Source organism: Rhineura floridana, chromosome 20, assembly GCF_030035675.1.
Source record: "Rhineura floridana isolate rRhiFlo1 chromosome 20, rRhiFlo1.hap2, whole genome shotgun sequence".
Taxonomy (NCBI): domain Eukaryota; kingdom Metazoa; phylum Chordata; class Lepidosauria; order Squamata; family Rhineuridae; genus Rhineura; species Rhineura floridana.
Window position 1 is genome coordinate 15,829,941 of NC_084499.1, and position 22,451 is coordinate 15,852,391.

General features: G+C 42.2%; 1 protein-coding gene and 1 pseudogene across 5 annotated transcripts in view; both read right to left on the reverse strand.

Annotated features, from left to right (window-relative positions):
• PBX3 (PBX homeobox 3) overlaps positions 1–22,451 on the reverse strand; it is a 248,011-nt gene that overhangs the window by 194,147 nt on the left and 31,413 nt on the right. The window lies entirely within an intron of this gene.
• LOC133374092 (5S ribosomal RNA) lies at positions 17,367–17,485 on the reverse strand (annotated as a pseudogene).

Here is a 22,451-nt window from a genome sequence, read left to right on the forward strand (position 1 = left end):
TGTCTTCATTGTCAACTGTAAAGTTACATAAATCTTCTGTTGTCATTACTTTAGTCTCTTTGACGTTCAGCTGTAGTCCTGCTTTAACGTTCTTTAACGTTCATCAGCATTCGTCTCAAGTCATTTCTGGTTTCTACTAGTAGTATGGTATCGTCTGCCTACATACAGGGATAGCAGTATGTATAGAAGCAGTCTGTCATGCCTACCAAGATAATACAGCAGTCAGAACGCTGTTAGGGCACCTTGTGGGAAACGTCTTGTAGGACACTGCCAAGTGTGAAGGCTGAACAACAGGCCTCAAGATTAACATCTTGCAGTAAGCAAGACTCAACAGGGGAAGCCTGCAATGGCCAATTCAAATAAGGCTTCTAAAATGAGAGAGAAGCAACTAGCAACTCAGTATAGCCTCTTCTGCCCTGAAAGGGATAACAAGCAAGCACAGTTATCCTTTTACCTTCCTAGGCATGGAGAAAAACACCTCGAGGTGCAAACAGCTCCCTTTGCATCTGACCCAAATGCTTGTGAAGCTCATTGACCAGGGGCTTGTTAAAAAGAGAGAGAGAGAGCGCCCTGGAAGATGTCTTCAATACTAAGGCTTGACTTAAAGCAAGAATGAAATGCACTTGCATTTGTATTTCCCACCTCTCACTGCCACCTTCCCCAGAAAATTTAAAGTCCTCTCAGCTTCAGAGGAAGGCAATGGTAAACCCCCTCTGCATACCGCTTACCATGAACACCCTATTCATAGGGTCACCATAAATCGGAATTGACTTGAAGGCAGTCCATTTTCTACTGGGACATTGGAGGTTTATCCTATATCACTCTCCGTCCTTGGAAAATTCACTCATCTTCTACCTAGACGCACTAAGCAGGTCATTTGTTGCACTTGGGAAGAGCTCCAGCTCTCCGTTTGATCACACTAGTATCCTCAGAGAGCTACAACTCCCTGAGTGGTTTAACAGTCAATCCCTCTTCCCAGGGGACTCTGGGAACTATAGCTCTGTGAGGGGATTAGGAGTCTCCTAACAACGCTCAGCACCCTTCACAAACTACACTTCCCAGGATCCCAGGATCCCAGGATCCTTGGGATCATGACTGTTTATAGTGGAACAATAGTGGAATAAATGTACAGTGTGAATGCAGCCACTGCTAGAGCTTTACAGGCCTGCACTTTCTAGAGCAGCTCTAGAGCAACACAACGTAATAGTGCCTCACAATGCTCTGAAGACCTTCCAGGAAGTGAAGGCACCACTGGAGGAAGGGAGCATAAGAAGGTTTTCTGCCAATTATTTTAAAAGTGAAAAAACAGCAAAGCACCCTTTGGCCACCTCGTATATTTAAGGTAAGAGGTATCCCTTGCCCTTCCCCTCCCAAAGGAGGAAGCAATTCTCCTCAGAAGCCCCTTGTGCTATGCAGGGTCCTGTGGACACGGCCCTGCAGCTGCACCCGCTAGTCCACCCCTAGAGGCGCCACTGAATGCTTCAGGTATTCACTCTTTGCAAATTCGGATACAAACTGGCTTGATCTCCACCACTCGGACCAATGTGCTGTTTGAAACCTAGCTATTCTCCCCATTTCTTGTTTTTCTCAATTTTGTGATGTAGCTTTTGGCTCAAGAAGTACTCCAAAATCCATTTAAATGGCACATTTTGAGAGAATACATTTAAAATACTATTTATGAATTTTTGTGTGGGTTTCTTTAAAATCGCAGATTGATGCAGAAATAGGAAGGAATGGACTTTCGAGTGAACACATGAAGAAGTGGCATGGACCGGGAAACGTACCGCTCCATTAAGTCCCTACTCTTAACTTCTGCTATGTGTCCTTTGCTAGTGCTTCCCTTATAAAACCAAATCTTGCTCAAGTTTGTTTGTCGTTGTCATGTGCCTCCAAGTCGACTGCGACTTATGGCGACCCTCTGAATCAGCGACCTCCAAAAGCATCTGTCATGAACCACCCTGTTCAGATCTTGTAAGGTCAGGTCTGTGGCTTCCTTTATGGAATCAATCCATCTCTTGTTTGGCCCTCTTCTTCCTTGCTCAAGTAAATACCATTAACAGAGTCTCTGGGAACCTCCACCTAGATTTCACAAGACCTCTTGCACATTAGGCTTAAACCTTTCTCCAGCTGGATGCTGATTTGCTCTTTAAGGTAACCAAAAACTCAAACCTGTTGCTTAAAAATTTAAAGTCTTTGTCCCCTATGCCTGCAATTATCATGCTTCCACCTTGGCCATATTTTCTATAGGTTTGGTTTTCCAGATACATCCTTCTGACGGATGAAAAACAAAGTAGGTCCCCACTACATACTGACTTGGCAATGCGACAATATTTGGGGATGTGTGCAGGTAACAGGTCATCTGAACTACACAGCTACTGCGTTTCCTACAGATGTCACTACAAGAGCCACAGCAGCTACAGAAGCTATGGCCTGGTTCTATTTAGACAACCAAAAGAGAATTCCAGAGGGTAGTTACACAGGCTACAATGTGACTGGGATGAAAGGGCATAATTCCCCATCGAAATCTGATGGTCCATGGAGTTCAACAGCCTATTCCAACTTTCCAGATGCCTTTGGAAACTCTCAGCAAGACATGAAGGCGATGGCCAACCCACACTTATCCACTCTATCTGGTACTTGAGATATTGCTTCTGTAGCCAGTGTGGTGTAGTGGTTAAGGTGTTGGACTACGACCTGGGAGACCAGGGTTCGACTCCCCACACAGCCACAAAGCTCACTAGGTGACCTTGGGCCAGTCACTGCCTCTTAGCCTCACAGGAAGGCCATGAAAGCCCTATTCATAGGGTCACCATAAGTCGGGATCAACTTGAAGGCAGTCCATATCATATCACATGGAGTCTCATTTAGGTGCCATTGTTTACAGATAAAGCTTCTCCGTACATTCAAAAGCCATCTAAGCAAGGGGTCTTTAATGGTAATGAATTCCAAAAAATTAATATGTGGTGGGATAAGTTGTTTAATCTCTAAGGAGCATTTTAGGTTCCTTATATTTTTTTCCCATGCCTCCCTCAAAGATTTTATCCTTTTAACCCATGGGTGGGCAGCTCCAACTCTCATGTTCTGGAGGAACATGAAGCCACAACCTTGCTGAAGCAAAGCACGCTTGGGCCTGGTCAGTGCTTGGATGCACACCGCCTTGGGTTCCATGGTGGAAAAAGTGGGATATATATGGGAAAAAATAGATATAGAGGGGAAAAACTGAGGAAGGGGATAATCAGTTCATTTGGGCATCTGGCCGTACCCACCTTTTGCTCTCCTCTCTACCATTACTTTGGCCCTGTCCAGCACCAGCATGTTGTCCCCAGAGCTTGGAAAAGTTACTTTTTTGAACTACAGCTCCCATCAGCCTAATCCAGTGGCCATGTTGGCTAGGGCTGATGGGAGTTGTAGTTCAAAAAAGTAACTTTTCCAAGCTCTGGTTGGCCCCAACAGAGCTTGGAAAAGTTACTTTTTTGAACTACAAATCCCATCAGCCCAATCCAGTGGCCAGTGCTAGCTGGGGCTGATGGGAGTTGTAGTTTAAAAAAAGTAACTTTTCCAAGCTCTGGTCCCCAACAGAAAAAAGGTTTCCCCATGCCTGCTTTGTATGTTCCATTTCACAGACCTTTTCCTTATGTGTCATCAATCATCCCGTGTTCAGCTCTGTTAAGGGAACTGCTCTGTTTCTGGGGCGGATGCTTCATGTCCTACCTTTCCCAGCACTAACTAGGTTTGTAGTGCAGGTACTTGGAAACTCGATCCCGCCCTTTAGGAGGGGAAGAGAGCTGAGTAAACGTGAGGCAATTCTTTTCAAGGGCCAGCTGATGAAAAACCAACCATATCAAACTCAACCCTTTTTAGAATCAAAGTTGCTTTCCCCAACAAGTCGTCTCTGTGCATATTTGCCTTGTTTCGTTATGGGACCTCCTGACACCTCTAACAGAGCTTCCAAATGCAAAAAAAAATAAATAACACAGCACAGTTGCACTGCCAGGAGATAACCTTCACATTTTGCTCTTCATTCATAATGAAAATTAAAGAGGCTTGACCAGCATACCAGAGGGCTTTCAGGAGTACACAAGCAAATGCAACAACATAATAGCAGCAGCTATTACAGGCACAACTTTGATTGCAAGCCAGGGAAGTCCCAGAATCAGTTCAGAACTTCAAAGTTCTGCAAAGTCACACAAAAAGCACCTCCAAGCACACACATCATCATATTTATTATTTCTACAGGACACTCGAGTTGCCAAAATGCACTGCAGACATATCTCGTGATCTTTACAACAGAGTAATGAGAGAACCAATGGGTCGTAGCAGTCAGAGTGTTGGGCCAGCTAGAACTGTGGAGATCTGGGTTCAAATATGTATTCAGCCTTGAAGCTCACTTGCAGCACATCACCAAAGACCAGTGGCTCCCTATCTCAAGCTAACGAACACTGTAAGGATAAAAATGGAGAGTGGGGGAGAATTCTGTATGTCTCCAAACCAGGGCTGTGGAGTCGGAGCCGGAAGCAATTTTGGGCAGAGGCAGTAGAAATGTAACAATTCCGACTTCAGCTTCAAAATAAAATTAATAGTTTTTTTGTTTTGTTTTAATGTATTTTAAGGTCTGTTTTTATGATGTCTTAAAAGTGTTTTTAGCGTTTCTATTTGCCGCCCTGGGCTCCTCTTGGGAGGAAGGGCGGGACATAAATAAAACAAAATAAATAAATAATATACATTTGCCATTTATGAAGGAGTCGGAGTCAGAGAGTAGAAAAATAGAGGAGACGGAGTCAGAGTCGAAGGTTTGACATACCGACTCCACAGCCCTGCTCCAAACAATGTCCCCAGAGCCACTTGGTATTATCATGACTGGGGCAAAGTCTCCATCAGGGCCTTCCTGGTCAGCGCTAACCACAATGCTACACTAGAGTGACAGGTGGCTTTCTACACACTTGATAACCCCAGTCTGCCTTAGGAGTCAAGATTCCAGGTCAGTTTGTGACAATTTCCTCTATTATTAAGAACATAAGAACAGCCTGCTGGATCAGGCCAGTGGCCCATCTAGTCCAGCATCCTGTTCTCACAGTGGCCAACCAGGTGCCTGGGGGAAGCCCGCAAGCAGGACCCGAGTGCAAGAACACTCTCCTCTCCTGAGGCTTCCGGCAACTGGTTTTCAGAAGCATGCTGCCTCTGACTAGGGTGGCAGAGCACAGCCATCATTGCTAGTAGCCATTGATAGCCCTGTCCTCCATGAATTTGTCTAATCTTATAAGAGTCTATTCAACGTTAATCACTTGTACCAGTGGTTCTAAACCAGGAGAACAAACCGTCACCGGTTCCTTTAAGGAAACTGGGCAAGGCCATAGGGATCCAGGGTGGTGAAGGCAACCAAAGGCCGGCTCCTCCTCCCTTCTCTCACTGGCTTGCTCAGATCTCTCTCTCCCCCTTCTTCTAAGGTGGCTCACAGAAAATCGCACTGCTTTTGCTAAAGGCGTCGTAGTCCATCTGGAAACATTCACTGTCAAGAAATAGAGGCTCTCCCATTCTCACACCGATGGGTGAACGAGCTCATTTTTTGTGGGAGATTTAACAAAGCAGAACTCTGCCCATCCTAAGAAGCAGAACAACGCTGGTATCTGTTGCGTAGCCTCACAACAGGGATCAACGGCCCTCATTTGTAAGAGGAATGGAACGGGTACACTAATCCGACTGAGAAAACAAGGTTCTGTATATCCTGTGTATTTAATAACAGGACAACAATTATTAATGGGAGGAGAAACTCTTCCATTCCCAGATTTGCAGTGCCAGGAGCACTGATGTATGATTTAAGAATCATCGGCCACTCAACACAATGAGTAAGTCCTTCTGCGTTCCAAAAAACCCAACCCAAAAAAGCACCAGCCGCATCCAAAGAAGCAACCCTGGAGAATTCCCCATGTTGCACAAGGTAACTCTCCGACGTTCATAACAAATGCAAGAGAGTCTCTGTTGAGGCTTTTCTCTCTTTTTCCCACAGGGTTAATCCAGCTCTCTCATCCATGGCTCCCTCCTCTCTGCACAGTCAGGAACTGCCCAGCCAGAACAGTTTGCAGTAAATAGCCCTGTGTGCAGGACAATCTCCTCTCTTTATCCGAGGCACAAGGCAAAACACAGAACATTACAGACTAACATTCTGAGGAGCTGCATGTGTTCACGGGAAACAGAAAAGGAGGAGAGCGAGCAAATCCGCTCGGTGTTGGGAGACTGACACGCAATTTACTTCATTGTGCTACACGTCGGCAGGATGGCATAGCTAAAGTAAAGCGATATTGGAGAAAACTGTGTAATAAAATTAGAGATCCGCAACTAAAGCGTTGTGAGGAAAGGAGATAAGGCTGCTCCTTTTTCAAGATCCAGTTCCGCGTTTCTTATGGCTGTTTCTTCTCCCCCTGCTTCCTTAAGCCCTTCTTCCTGTCTGCCTTGCCCCTTTATGACATCAGCGAAATACAGCCCATCGTATCTCAAAAACTTTACCACTAGTGCTTTAAAATTCCTTAGCGCATAAAATGCAGAGCATTACAATATGGTGTTTTTTTTACTTTTCTCTAGAGAGTCATGTAATTTTTGTTGGCTTCTTTGCTAAACAAATGAGAAGGAGATGAATAGGAGGAGTTAAGTTTGAGAAAGGCATTCATATTTTAGGTTATGGATAGTCACATAATAAGGGCAAGTTACATGGCAATTTAAAATTTGGGACTGTATGTCATTGGAACACTGGCGATTCATTGCGTCTAATACAGTCTGCAGACATTAATCTACCCAGCTAGGATATGTACACAGTGGAGAAGGCAGCAGATTTACGGTGGAGAAGGCAACTCACCAACATTGCACGAGAACTTTACAAGGAACAGCAGTGTGAGTATTTTTTAGACAGGCAAGTAAAAAGTCTCCTAGTATGCTCCAAAATTGGCTAGACCCATTTCCTCTTGCACACTTGTGGAAGCTAATGCCAATGGTTGAACAGCTGAGGCCCATCGCAATTCTGCAACCTGGGAAGTCTGGGGTTTATTTATTCATTATTATTTGTTTAGTATATTTGTATGCCGCTTTTCATCACCAGGTGACCTCAAAGCAGGTTCCATAGCAAGAACAAAACAATATAGTAAAAACAATTCAGAACATACCAATAAAAAATCTGCAACAGTCTCAATAACACCACAAAATATCACGAAACAGGCTCAGCTTTGGAAGCGATGTCCAAAATTGACAAACAAAAAAGAAAAACGGTACTCTCTAAATGGCTGAGAACTATGAATCCAACAACATCTGGGGGAACCATGTTGGCTACTCCGACTCTGCGACTTCCCAATTTTGGCCTGCTCCAACCAGTAATGGGCAAAGTCCCTCACAGCTTTATTCAAAACTGGCTCATATTAATGAGTCCTCTTTAAAAAAAAAAGGGATGGCTGCATTTTTCCAGGACTTCTTTACTGGTTTGTAACATTGGCAGACGTGGATGTGATCATCATCATATTGACCCTGGGAGCGACAGTTAAGATTCTTCGGCACCCACTGCACAACACCAGCCACTGCAGAGAGGTACTTGGAAGTTTAACCACATCCCCAGTAATGTAATCATGTTTTATTTATTTATTTATTTATTATTTACTTTGTATCCCGCCCTTCCTCCCAGCAGGAGCCCAGGGCGGGAAACGAAGCGCTAAAAACACTTTAAAACATCATAAAAACAGATCTTAAAATACATTAAAACAAAACAGCATTTTTTTAAAAAAAAAACTTTAAAAAAGGGTTAGAAACATTATTAAAAAACATATTGAGCAATTCTAACACAGACGCAGACTGGGATAGGTCTCAACCTAAAAGGCTTGTTGAAAGAGGAAAGTCTTCAAAAGGCGCCAAAAAGATAGCAGAGATGGCGCCTGCCTAATATGTTTTCACAGCTATTTGCTTACAAAAATAAGATACAAAATTATCAAATGCATCTAAACTAAGTATACGTTTTCTGTGATGCCTGTTGACCGGATCAATAAATTGATGGACTGAAATCCCCCATATAATGAGAGACGTTTGGAACTGTACAGGGAAATCAGCCACATACAATATTGGCGAAGAAACAAGAGAAATGACCCCAAGAGAGAAAATGTTTGCCTCAAAAGGCTGATTGGTGAGCAAGCAGCAAGAAAATGATAGCTCTAGTTGCCTGGTTGCTGAACACCAACCATGCACGTTTTGTCTTGCTCAACATTCCAATGTAAAAAGTAACTTTTCTGCGGGGAGGAATGATGTTCTACTTAACAGAGCTGAGCATTACAAGCCAACCTAATTGGGATCTCTAATCAGGCTGTTATAAATTTCAGTGACTGAACCAGCACCAACCCTGGCTCTACCTTACCCCCAGTTAACATTCAGATGCCCATCTTGTTTAGACTTTATTCTACTCAGTGAGGGTCTGGGCTGGCGACTGTTACCACCCCCACTCTTGCTCAAAACAGGGAGATGGTCTCATATGGTGTTTGCTTCCTTGCTTTGAACACTATTGGGAGAACCACAGAAGAGGGTAAAACAACAGCGAAAATAATCTGTTCTTTAAGAAACTCCCCAAATTTAGCATCCTTTATTGACCACAAACCTCCTGCCAAGCTTTGTTTTCGTTCCAGAGTGTAAAAAAAGATATTTCAGGAGCGTAACATTATTATTGTTTATTGGTCACTTTCCTCACAAAGCAACCCAAAGCAACTTGCAACAATAAAATATTAAAACCAACTGTAACAAACAAACTCATTAAAAACAAGAACACAACAACCTGAAAAGAAATCCGAACAGAATCTTCTGACCCTGTATTCCCCCAACTCACACAGGAAGAACGGAGTTCAGAGAGAAAGCGTATCGTGAGTTACCAAGAGCAAAACATCACCTTCTTTGTAATCTCTATTAATATCCAGCCCAGACTCTGGAACGTGCTCTGAAATGTGCAGGTTGGGCTTTTTACTCTCCATTAACTTTAATCCTCAGCTAAACATTTTAGAAGACAATGCTATGTTCTCAAAGTGTTCCCCTCACACCCTTTAAGTTCTGTCTGATCCTTTCATTTCTATTATATTTATATGAGAGAGAAAATGATGGATGCTTTTCATTATGTATTTTTGCCTAATGAATGGGAGTTGGCATCTACTGCTCTAGAGGGAAACATTTACAGTTAGAAGCTTTTGAGCTAGCGTGAGGCACTCTGAACAAAAAGGAAAGCTCACCTTTCTCAACAGAGAAGCAATGAAGCATGCATCTCAGAGAAGGGCAGTTTGATAGAAAAAGCACAGGAGGAAGGCAGGGAGGGGAATGCAGCCTGATTAAAAAGGTACATCTGGTAGAACAAAGGAATGGTGGTAGGAAAAAGCAAGGAGAGACTGAGACTAGTCCACATTGTTTCTGTAGGGCTCCTAAGTGAAAGGATAGGAACCAGGCATCTCCTACAGCTAGCCAGGAAATAGCAGTGCCTTATTTTACCACTGCTTGGCCCACAGCACTCTGCCTTCCCATGAGACTTGCTAGGTGGATGTCTTAGGAAACACATGCTGCTACCAAATGGATTGAGGCAAAAAAAGGTCTGTGATGGAAGAACAGGCAATAGTAGAAACAAAATAGAGGGATTCTTAAAAACTGGAAGATTACTACTGGCAAGAGTTAAGAGACATTTCATTTTAACTAGAGCCTAGCCCAGTCTGCATCTGTGTTGGAATTGCTTTTTAATACGTTCTTAAACTTTCTTTTGTAAAATGTTTTTAATCTTAGATGTTTTGATAGCTTTTTTAAGTAACGTTTTTGAAGATGTTTTGTTTTAATGTATTTTAAAGTTTTATGATGTTTCAATGTTTTTAGTGCTTTTGTTTGCCGCCCTGGGCTCCTGCTGGGAAGAAGGGTGGGATATAATAATAATAATAATAATAATAATAATAATAATAATAGAAGATTCTGGACATCAACATACTCATTTTTACAATGGTCTTGATTTTGGCTCTCATTGTTGGCAGGAATGCTGGAAATGCATCTCCCAATTAAAAAGCACTAAGAATTACTTCATCTTCACCTCGCAGGGTTGCTATCGGTACAGGTTATAATCCTAGATCTGAATGGCTTTTCTGACTGCAAGCTGTCTGGGTAATTACTAGGCTGTCTGAGTGTTACTATGAACTCTGTCCCTTTTCATCTCACTGGCTGACCACTGTTTGTTATGAACCCAAGTACTAATAATATATTAACGCACACATAATATAAAGTAATATGTTTGCATTTAAACGGCATTGCACTCTGCACCCTTAAGTGTAGGAAAGTCACACCGGAAATAGGCTATTATGCTCATAGAGGCCACAGAGAAGGACAGCAAGAGCTATTTAGTAACTCACAAATAAAATTACTTCAGTTTTGAGTGGCAACTGGGAAATGGAGGGCCTTCAAACCCCCCAGAGCCAACTGAAGAAAACTGTGCTTCAGAAGAAAGAGGTACTAATAGAATCATTGCTGGTGGTAACCTGCTCAGTCTATGCTGGAGGAAGCAGAAACCTCTTAGAAAAAAGGGAAGAACGACCAAAGACAAAGGTTTTATACCCAAAATAAAATATAATCCCAACATTTAAGCATCCATAGAGCTAGGTAAGGCCCCTGGGGAGATACCAAGTCGAGGTGAGGTTAAGTAGCTTACCTATGACAACATAACAGTAGCCCTGCTAAACTAGATCAGAAGGTCCATCCACCAGTATTCTGTGTTCCACATTGGCCAACCAGATACTTCTGGGAAGCCACCAGTAGGGCGTAAAGGCAACAGCTCTCCCCTGCTGTTGTCCACCCAGCAGCTGGTCTTTTAGAGACATACTACTTTTGAACTTTGTTGTTGTTATGTGTCTTCAAGTCAATTACGACTTATGGCGACCCTATGAATCAGTGACCGCCAAGACCATCTGTCATGAACCACCCTGTTCAGATCTTGGAAGTTCAGGTCTGTGGCTTCCTTGATGGAATCAATCCATCTCTTGTTTGGCCTTCCTCTTTTTCTACTTCCTTCTGTTTTCCCCAGCATTATTATCTTTTCTAGTGAATCATGTCTTCTCATGATGTGTCCAAAGTATGATAACCTCAGTTTCATCATTTTAGCTTCTAGTGACAGTTCTGGTTTAATTTGCTCTAACACCCAATTATTGGTCTTTTTCGCAGTCCATGGTATCTGCAAAGCTCCAACACCACATTTCAAATGAGTTGAATTTGGAAGTTCTCTATAGCCACGATGGCCACTAGCCGCTGATGGACCTCTCTTCCTCCATGAATTTATCTAATCGCCTTTGAAAGCCTCCTAGGCTCACAGGTCTCGCCACATCAAGTGGCAATAAATTCTACAAGATATAGGATACTATACATGATATGAGGAAGTACTTCTGTCTGGGTTGAATTGGCTTGTAAGGATTTTTTTTAAAGGGTCTTCAAGACATTACTTGACAATCTATATTTTCTCTTTTTGAGACCTTTATGTAATGCTCCAGCAGTGCCTGACTGCATACGTTCCATACCTGTGAAACTTTGACTGCTCGATGGCACAATGATCATTACAGAGCCTGACCACTCATGAGGAGCTTTTAATCATAAAGTGGTAAGAACAGGGCAATACAGCCCCAATATAAACTCTCTAACGGCTAAAGAAAAAAACAAGAGCGTATATGCATACCCACTGGAGGCTTTGAGAGAAACAATGTTTCATATGGAGGGAGCAGGATATACTAATTGACTGGAAGAAGTTTACATTGCTAGTTACGCTGGAGAATAATTAAGTGGCAAGTTTAATAGCGGGTCAGCTTTGTGATTTGGGGCCTAAAAAGAGGACGTGCATATTATTTTAACTGGCTATTATTTAATATTGTTCGTTTATTCTGGACTCCTGTCCATAACAAAGGTTTGAAAAGGAGTGTTTGATCCTCCTCTTTTATAAGTAGTCAAAGACAGCACACATGTATGACTTGGTTGCCTCTGACATGTGGTTGTTTTCCATTAACTTATTAGAACTGGCCTGTTAAGGATGTAATAGAAGAATGTGCATTTCTATGTGATATTTAATTGCAATATATACTTTACTCTACTTTTTGGTTGTTCAGGTTTTTCTTAAGGGCTATTTTTACCTTGGTTATTAGTACAGTTGTCCCTTCTATATTATGCAATTCCAGGAGTCAGTTTCCTAGAGGAATAAGCATAGAGATGTGGACAATCTGTGGCTGTTGGCTGCCAAGACAAGGTCTTCTCTAGCAACACCGGAAGCATTTGCATCCAAAATGAAATGAAATGAAGTTGTGGACCGGCATGCACCAGCACTGACACCTCTGTAAAGCTCAATTTCAGCTGATCAAAGGCCAGTTGCACATGAGTTTTTTTTACTAAAGTTCTGTGAGGAACACTGAAAAACCAGAGAAGCCTTAACAAACAGATATTAATTAAGAAAGCCTACAAACAGCATTCTTACTGTTTGTCCAAAGGTCTTTCCATGTTCTTGCTGTTTGGCAGTCCAACAGTGCTCAGTGGACAGGCCCGCCGAGATACTCTGGAGTGGTATCACCCATATGGCCCCGTGGTCGGATCAGATGAGCAGCTGTCTGGCTTGGCAAACAGATGATAATCCCACAGCTGCATCAAGACTTCCCTGACATGTTCTATGAGTTGCTGGGGCATTTGAGAATAGATCGACATATCATTCAAATTAATGATAAACCAATCTGGTGTATCATGTAATATATATCATTCATAAAATGTTCAAAGATAGCTCAGCATTGCAGAGTCCAAAGGGCATTATGTCATATTTTGGGTGCTCATAACGTGTTTGAAAAGCTGTCTTCCATTCATCTTCCTCTTTAATATATACCAGGTCCAGCGTGACAAATACAGTGGCCATCCACAGATGCTCAGAGATAAATGACAGTCGATTGCAATTCTAGATGGTAACAGCACTTAAAGCTTGACAATCATCCCACAGGTGCAGTTCAGACTCCTTTTGACAAAGAGCATTGGTCTGGCTGTTGGGGAGGTAGAAGGGTAGATGAAGTTCCACTTGAGATTCTTATTCACAAATTTCTGGAGGGCAACCAAGTCCAGGTTGAGAAAGGGAATTGAATTGTCCTGTAGGTATCCGGGGCTCAGGGGTCAGATCGATCACAGACTTATGGCCAATGTGGTGTACGTTATCAGCTTCCACAAGGCTCAAGACCTCTTGGAATTCACTATACTTTCCCCAAGAAACAAAGGTCATGCTGAGAGGACTGGCACTGCCACTATGGTTGCTGTTCCCTGTGACAAACAACTTTGACTGCAGTAAATTGATACAAAAGTATATGTGCCAGAAGATCAAGGGGTCATGTGAAGGAATACCTAGCACAAATGGGAAATGGGGCGATCGATGACATTAAAATCCAACTGTTTCCTTCTATCCACAGGCCCTACTTTCAACCTCCTCGTTTTAAGGGTCTTCCATGAATCACCACGATGGCTATGGGTAAAGCCTTAATCTTGCTCAGAATTTCATGCTTAGTTGGAAGAAGTGGGGTTAATTAAACAGACGCCCCTGAGTCTACCCTGGCAATGGCCTCTAGGAGCCAGCCATTGTAGGATCAATGGTAGGGTCAGCTGAAAACCATTTACGGAATCCCTGTTACCATCTCTTTTGATGGTGAACTTCAGAGCAGCAAAGCCAATGGAGTTCTGTTCTTTACCAAGATGGAGACCTTTGTACAGGAAATACTAGCAAAATATCAGGCCTCATCACAATACACATGAAAACCCAGCCACTGATGCCAATGCTTTTCTGTGGAGAGAAACTCTGTTCTGCAGACACATGCATGCATCCCTCAGAGATTTGCACAGGTAACCATGAATGGCTCCCAGCAGGAGAGTCAAGATATTGAAGTATATGCTGATCAGGTCTGGGTCATCTTGGGCCAACTCATTCAGAATTTCATCTCTCAGGACCTCCAAAATCTTGTCAACAAGGGTGGATTTGTTCCAGTCTGCTCTTGTGCCCATGAAAGGAGCTATCATTTCCTTCAGCCAACGTGTAACTACATTGCAAGGTTCGTATGCGGCAGTTAGCCACTTCTGCCTTCTGTATATCAAAGGCTTGCATTATTCCAGCTATACATCATTCATGGCAGTTCAGGAGGACATTTAACTGTAGCAAGTACAGTGCAGTCGATCTGGCAGCGCTCTCCTTCAGGAGACTGATAAACATGACCCAGTCATTAGAGAAGTCCTAAACTCAGAGTTCCATAGAGATTCCAGATTGGGTCCTATGCCTTGTTCCCCCGAAAATCTCTCTAGAAGGCTCACTGGATACTTTCCCCATGATGCAGGTTGCTGTTGCAGTATGTCCCATGGAGAAGTCAGTATTTTCAAACACCCACAAAGCCAACCAAGCTGACATAATCTCCATTCCATGTCAGTAGGTGGGAGCAAGATGTCCTATGTGGGCATCTGAAAAAATGTTGTTAGTAAAATTTGTAAGACGCCTTTCTCAAAAGAACAGGTACGGTTCAGCAGAACACTGATGATACCCAGCTCTATTTCTCTGCAATATCTGAATCGGGAGAGGGCATACATTTTAGCTTCTAGTGACAGTTCTGGTTTAATTTGTTCTAACACCCAATTATTTGTCTTTTTTTGCAGTCCATGGTATGCGCAAAGCTCTCCTCCAACACCACCTTTCAAATGAGTTGATTTTTCTCTTATCCGCTTTTTTCATTGTCCAACTTTCACATCCATACACAGAACAAATCATGAAATTTTATATTTTTACCATGACTAAACTATGAAATTTGCCAACCTTTTGTCCACGATTTACACGGAGACACAGCTATCAGGACTGCTATGCTTTTTAACTAAATAACCACTGAAAACTACTCTCTTCTAACTCCCCCCCCCCCCGCAAGAATTTGCCTACAATTAAAGAATGAATTGTTAAGTACTGGCAGTAAAAGTTTACAGCCCTGCTTGACAGTCAAATATAAGCCAATAAAAAAAAAAAAATCCCAGGATGCCTTGCATCTGCCTGCACTTTCCCACATAGCCTAACAATAGGGTTATATCTCTTGGCATCATGAAATCAATCTCAGATTAGGTAATGAAATATGCACCAGCCTTTTTTCCCAGAACCCTTTTGACAAATCACACACAATCCTAAATCTTCATAAATCACTATTAAAGACAAGTGTATCATCACCGACGCATATATCTTCCCATGCCTGACCCAGAGACTAATGAGAAAGGGCCTCAACTATCTCATCTGATTAATTAATTCAAAATGTCTGCTGTTATTCAAATGTGAGGCTGGTATTATTTGAATAACACTTGACAGCGGTGCCTGAAGATATCATTTCTGATTTGTGAAGCTGCTGCAGCATAACTGATGATAGTTTATGAAAATGTTCCATCGGAGCTGCTTTCCTTGCCTTGGCACAACTGTGAAAGATTTTCAGGAGAGAACCCTCTTGCCTGCCTATGTTTCACACACACACACACACACACACACATATCCCTCTCTTGCTTTTTAGTCAGTAAAAGTTGCTAACATTATCAAACGCATTCACAATCTGTAATATCAGAAGGCCCTCTTTGCATCTGCCATGACTCAGTTCTTAGCTTTTGGGTTCCCAAATGGTATTTATATCAGGGCTACAACATTTAGGCTGCAATCCTAAACACAGCGTAACTTACATCTTAATAAACATTCACAGGACTTGCAATGTCCTGTCACTTCAATCAATGAGCTTACATAATTAAACATTTTCATTTATTGTGCAAATGTAGTTGTTTTAAATACAATAATTTATAATAAATAACAAAATATTATTAATATGTGTTATTAACATTTATTGCTGCATTTTTACTGCATTTTCTCAAATGCAGATTTGTGCAGATTGCACTGATTAGCTGATTAAAGTGTGTGAGTGTGTGCATGCGAGCTACTGCCCATGAAAAGTTTCTGCAGGCTCTGGCTGGCAGCAAGACAAGGTAGCTGGGGCCTGGGGAGGCCATTTTGCTGACCAGTGCCTGAGACTATCATCTCAATTTTCCTCCTGATTGAGGTGGCCCTGAGAATGACATGAACAAAATGGCCTGTATCTATCTTTAAACATTGTATTAGGTTTGTTTATTTGTTTATAAAAAGCGTCTCAACATTCAGGATAAAATTACCCCAGGGTTATCGCCACTTACATCATATGTCTACAGTGATCAAGTAAATAAAACAGAGGTATTAGATACTCTCACCGGAATGAGAAAGGTTTGAGGTGTACTAAAAGTTGTATACAGGGTAGAAAATATTGTTTTTTTAACAACTACAGCAAGACTGATGTGTGTTGTACTAGATAGACTTTTCCAAAGTTTTCAAATTAAATGCGCTATATATGCATGTATGAAAATATGGCTCAATTAGAGAATGAGCACACAGGGGGAAATTGCCTGTCTCTATCCAGTTAAAAACTTAGTAGACAGGATCTGTGCAGTAATAAAAACACAGACAGAAACTAGAGGAATGTTGACTTATCAGAAACAATGGGGGAAAGATTCAGGAATGGCATTATCAGAGATTTGGAAATGGAGTGGTGGTAACATCGTACAGCATTCAATTGCAATGAATTTTACATGAAATCTTCAAAAAACATTACATCAGTAATACTTCATACCTTGTAAGATGCAGGATATGTAGATCAGACATGTTAAATATGGGAAATATGGAGAATGGAGAGCTGATGATCTGCATATTTTGGAATTTTGAAAAAGTTAAGCCACACTGGCATCTTATATATAGTAACAACATAGCATAAATTAGCTGCTGATCCTTCATGAGTGCTGCTGAGTTATTTGAAAAATCACATAGAAAGTAGCAATATAGAAACAGTTACCAAAATTCACTTATTGCTGTAGACATTTCCATAGCTTTTATTTGGTGAAATGCATCACTCCTTTAGTGAGAGCCAGTGTGGTGTAGCGGTTAAGGTGTTGGACTACGAATCCCCACATAGCCATGAAGCTCACTGGGTGACCCTGGGCCAGTCACTGCCTCTCAGCCTCATGAAAACTCTATTCATAGGGTCGCCATAAGTCGGAATCGACTTGAAGGCAGTACATTTACATTACATCACTCCTTTATTTTCAAAAATATTTTGTTCAAAAAATTGGGACACTAATAAAGCTTAATGATGCTTACTGTTGTAATGGCCCTTTGTGAACCAATCTGCAAGGTCTGCCTGATATATACTATAATGGAGAGCCTTCAAGTCGATCCTGACTTACGGCGACCCTAAGGATAGGGTTTTCATGGTAAGAGATATTTAGAGGGGGTTCACCATTGTCTTCCTCTAAGCCTACGGCACCCGGTATTCCCAGGTGGACTCCCATCCAAGTGCTAACCAGGCCTGACCCTGCTTAGCTTCCGAGATCAGACGAGATTGGGCGTGCTCAGGGTAGAATGGCCATAACGTATATATGAAAATGGCAATGGACTGCCTTCAAGTCGATTCCGACTTATAGCGAGCCTACGGAGAGGGTTTTCATGGTAAACGGTATTCAGAGGGGGTTTACCATTGTCTCCCTCTGAGGCTGAGAGGCAGTGACTGGCCCAAGGTCACCCAGGGAGCTTCACAGCTGTGTGAGGATTCGAATCCTGGTCTCCCAGGTCGTAGTCCAACACCTTAACCACTACATCGCACTGGCTCATAAGGGTGACATTGAGCTACGCTTTAGGTCTCCCATTATTATCTTCCTTGCATCACAGACAGGAGATTGAGTGATGATCCTTTTCCTAAGATGTTGATGTGTTTAAATCTTTGTAGTATGTTGCTGTTTTAATTGTTTTAAAAATGTTTTATTTACTTGTTTATAATCTGTTTTACCAATCATTGTAATGTTTTTTGCAAGCTGCTTAAAGGTTTTCTTTTTACCATCAAGCAGTGTATACATTTTGTTAAATGCAAAATGGAAATGGACTGCCTTCAAGTCGATCCCGACTTATGGCTATCCTATGAAGAGGGTTTTCATGGTAAGCGGTATTCAGAGGGGGTTTACCATTGCCTCCCTTTGAGGCTGAGAGGCAGTGACTGGCCCAAGGTCACCCAGGGAGCTTCACGGCTGTGTGGGGATTCGAACCCTGGTCTCCCAGTCGCAGTCCAACATCTTAACCACTACACCACGCTGGCTAAATACCTTAAACAAACAACATAAGAATTCAAGGACCTTCCATTTGACTGTTGGATACATTAACCCTATTTGGACACATGTTCCTGTGGACTCGCCATTCATAGCAGGAAACAGGAAACTTTTTATTACTGTTTTGCTTAAGATTACATTAACGAAGATGACACTTTTTACAGCTTCAACAAGCAGGAGGAGGGGGGGGAGTAACGTTGAGTTATGAATCTGAACAAGTTCAGCTACATTCCAAATATGTGTATCATACCACACCAAGCTTTGAGGAGGAGCAAGGACATAAGTAACCCATAAATAAATGCAATGAGCTACTTACAGATCTATGTGCTCCAGCACAGAGAGGAGGAGAGGGCAAGAGAATGGCATCAACTCCTGAACAGGCCACTACAGACAACACGGCTTGTCCCTTTCCTTTGTCTTTGGTAACTTTTATTTTAGGATTCTGAATTGTAAAACCACCTTGAATACTATGGCAGAAAGGCAATCTATAAACACAATAAGAAAGCAAATGCACACAATAGGAGACCCAAGATTAAATGACAATCCATCTGGGCTGAATTGCCCACAATAAACAAGCCACTGAAGGATCTTCTTTGGACAGAGGGATTCACAATTGCCACAGAAGGTTTCCCTCTGTGAGAGCCTCCAACCAATTTCTTATTAAAAAAAAAAAAAAAAAGCTTTATGTTAAACTCAGTAAAAGCACCAGGCCTGAACCTACATGGGTTTATTTATTACTTAATAAAGGCCAGCCTCCCTTCCGTCCACCTCTGCCACCCCATTTCCTTAACTGTTCCCTTCTCCCCTCTGCTCTCAACCACTGTTCATATGCCAGAAGGCAGCAAGCAAGCCTTTCATTTGAGACTCAAAATCCTTCTGGTTTTAAGATCTGGTTTCCATTTGTATTCAGTATTTTTATGCTTGATAAAAATCTAATAAAAAGACAAAAATTTAAAAATCCTTCAGGTTCTAGAAATAGAATCCCTCGGGGCGGCAAACCCATCTACATTTTCCAGAATAAAGGGCCACAAAATCAGACAAGTGAGTGAGCCAATCTCTCAGCCCAGCTTTAAAACTGGTCCATCAGAAGAACCAAGTGCCTCTTAGGAGCTACAAAATAGGGGGAAGTTTGCCATGAAAAGCAGTGTATGTTTTATGCAAATGAGGCTTTTGTAGAAGTTTGGGCTATAATAAGGGTTATTCACCTATGTATAAGGGACAATTCATATACAGAGAATGGAACCAACAGCGTTCCAAAGGGAACGGCACGCAGAGCACTTCCTATATACATTTCATGTTCACAAGAGGTCAGTTCTGCAACCTGCTACAGAAATCACTGACAGGTCAAAAAATAAGGACTCTTGCGCCAGCATCGAAAGTTGCAGTACGCAACTCCTGCATCATTCAAGGCCCTTCCCAAGTCTAACATGGACAGGGTGTATGCACATAGCAACACTGAGCACCACAACCATCTCAACAGGTCAAGGCACTGATGATCATTAGGAAAAGCACATAAAATTCCTAAACACTGAAGAAAAATGAGAACACACAAGCCCCGCCCACAGGCTTACATTCTAATACGACAATGCAAAAGAGGAAAGAGGATGGGGAGGGAAGAGAGAAAAAATAATTCAGATGCCAACTTTTATACAAGGTCACATAACAGTTCCAAATATCAGGTGAAATGGCTGCAGGTAGGGGCAATTCTGAGAGGGGAGGAGTCAAATGACAGGCCAATAGATGCCTTTCAGGTGAGACTGAAAGAACTGGGTGTGTTTAGCCTGGAGAAGAGAAGACTGAGGGGAGATATGATAGCACTCTTCAAGTACATGAAAGGTTGTCGCACAGAGGAGGGCCGGGGTCTCTTCTCGATCGTCCCAGAGTGCAGGACATGGAATAATGGGCTCAAGTTGCAGGAAGCCAGATTTCAATGGGACATCAGGAAAAACATCCTGTTAGAGCCATGTGACAATGGAATCAATTACCTAGAGAGGCAGTGGGCTCTCCAACACTGGAGGCATTCAAGAGGCAGCTGGACAGCCATCTGTCGGGAATGCTTTGATTTGGATTCCTGCATTGAGCAGGGGGTTGGACTTGATGGCCTTATAGGCCCCTTTCAACTCTACTATTCTATGAGAGCTAGAGCTATCATTCCACAGGAGGGAAAATGCAAGTTTTTAAACAATACAGAATTCTTTTATCCGGTAAGGTATACACTCAGCAAGATGATTTCAAATCTCAGTGAGTTTTCAGTCATTTTTTCTGCAATGATAAGTGTTGAATGAGATTGAAATACAAACATTAGGCAAAGAAACAAATGGTTTAGAGCAAGGATTACAGAATGCTATAGTCATTGCAAACCTGTAACCTAATAGCTGCTAGCACTGGGTGCCATGTGATTGCAGTGCCAAAGAGTTTTGCTACTAGGCTGCAATCTAAGTAGCCCTCCTCTTTGACAGCAGAGAAGGAGCAACCTTTCTGGTTTTGCCCGATAGAAGAGTTCTGTGCAACTCAAAGGATGCATTCAGAACAAATGACCCCATGTGCATGATGGGAGGGCAAGAGAACGAAACAGTGTGCAGTCTTACAAGCCCTCTGCGATTCATTCGTTATCCTCCAAATCAGGATTGTCTCAACAGAACCAAGTTAGGCTTGCATACAAGAACAGAAGATGATCCAACAACAAGCATCACTTGTGTTTTCTAGTCCTCGGGGAAAATAAACCAAGTCATATGCCAAACCAAGTACCCAAATCAAATCATATGCATTTGTAATCATTCAACTGACAGGACAAGGTATCAGTTTAAACTGAGATTTGTTTCAAAGCAAAAAGAATTCAGTGAAATGGAGTGGTGGCTCACACTCTTCTTCAACCATCTCAAAAGCAGAAAGGTCCAACAGGGGAGAATTATGACATTTTGCAGTAGAAGAAACCAAGATTCAAGGGCAGCATGGTTGGAGCATCCATCCTTGGCTCATCCATAAAATCCTATTGCCTCTCCCCCTACGGAGTTTGGTCTTCCCTCTTTATCTTTCATTCTTCCTAAGATTTCTAGAGCTTTATTCACAAAATCTCTTCTCCCTCCCCCCCAGTGATTTCTCTCTACTTCTTAAGACAGGTTCTCAGATGCGCCAGATGTTTAAGGCAAATTCAGAACCCCTGATTCCAGATGCATACAATGGTTCACAATCTGAATAAATGCCTAGTCACTAACAAGAAAAAACAAACATCTGCCACATGATGACTAATCAAGTGCCATTTCCATGAAACCATCCCCTCAAAAATAATAACAGCTTCAACGTGGCTGCAGAAATCCACCCTGCTTCTCACTTTAAACTGTACTTCCATTCAGCATGGTTTAAGCCAGTGGTTCTCAAACTTTTTTGGTTCGCGGCGCACTGTAAAACATATAAAGATTTTCTGGCGCAGATAGACAGACAGACAGATAGATATGGATCATGGATGTAATAAATCTCTATACAAATGGGTTTCTTCTCATTTTTAAAATATACTTTCATAATATTCGCGGCACACCTAGTCACCTCTTGCGGCGCACCAGTGTGCCGCGGCACACCGTTTGAGAATCACTGCTTTAAGATATGCTTCACATACAGGGATAGTACAACTGAATGGCATCATGTTACTTTTCTTTGAAATGAGCATTAAAAATGTGAAACCAGCCATGCCTCCACAAAAACCTCACCTCTCTGAGATAAGGTTGGCTTGCTTTGCGTTGGCTACACTTACTTCCAGTCATCCAAACAAGGGTTCAGTCATATGTTCACGAATATTCATTTGTTCTAAGAAAGGTAAGACTTTACACTGGATGGAGAGGTCTGAGATTTCAGAAGAGGAAAAATACTCTGTCTCCTGTCATGGTGGTCTCAGAATACTTGGGTCATGAACCAAAGGAACATGCTTGCACACAAAGCCTTCTTTTGTTGCAAGTTTTGCTTTTCAGAAGCTGTCCCTGCATAACATCCAGAGCTGCCCTTTGAATCACTAGTAAAACCTGTCTACAGATCAGATGTGAAAGCTATTTAAACAAGAAAATGCCACCACTACAAGCAACCCTAAAGCTGAAGGGTTTTTTTGGGGGGGGGATTAAATAAGAAAAGTAGAATCCTGCAGAAAGAAATTGGGTGTATAGGCAAAACATGCATGCCTCCCCGGACTGTGGTTCCTCCCTCTCCTTTTAAAGTACTGGCCAATTTATTACCCTCTTAGTTGTCTTGTACCT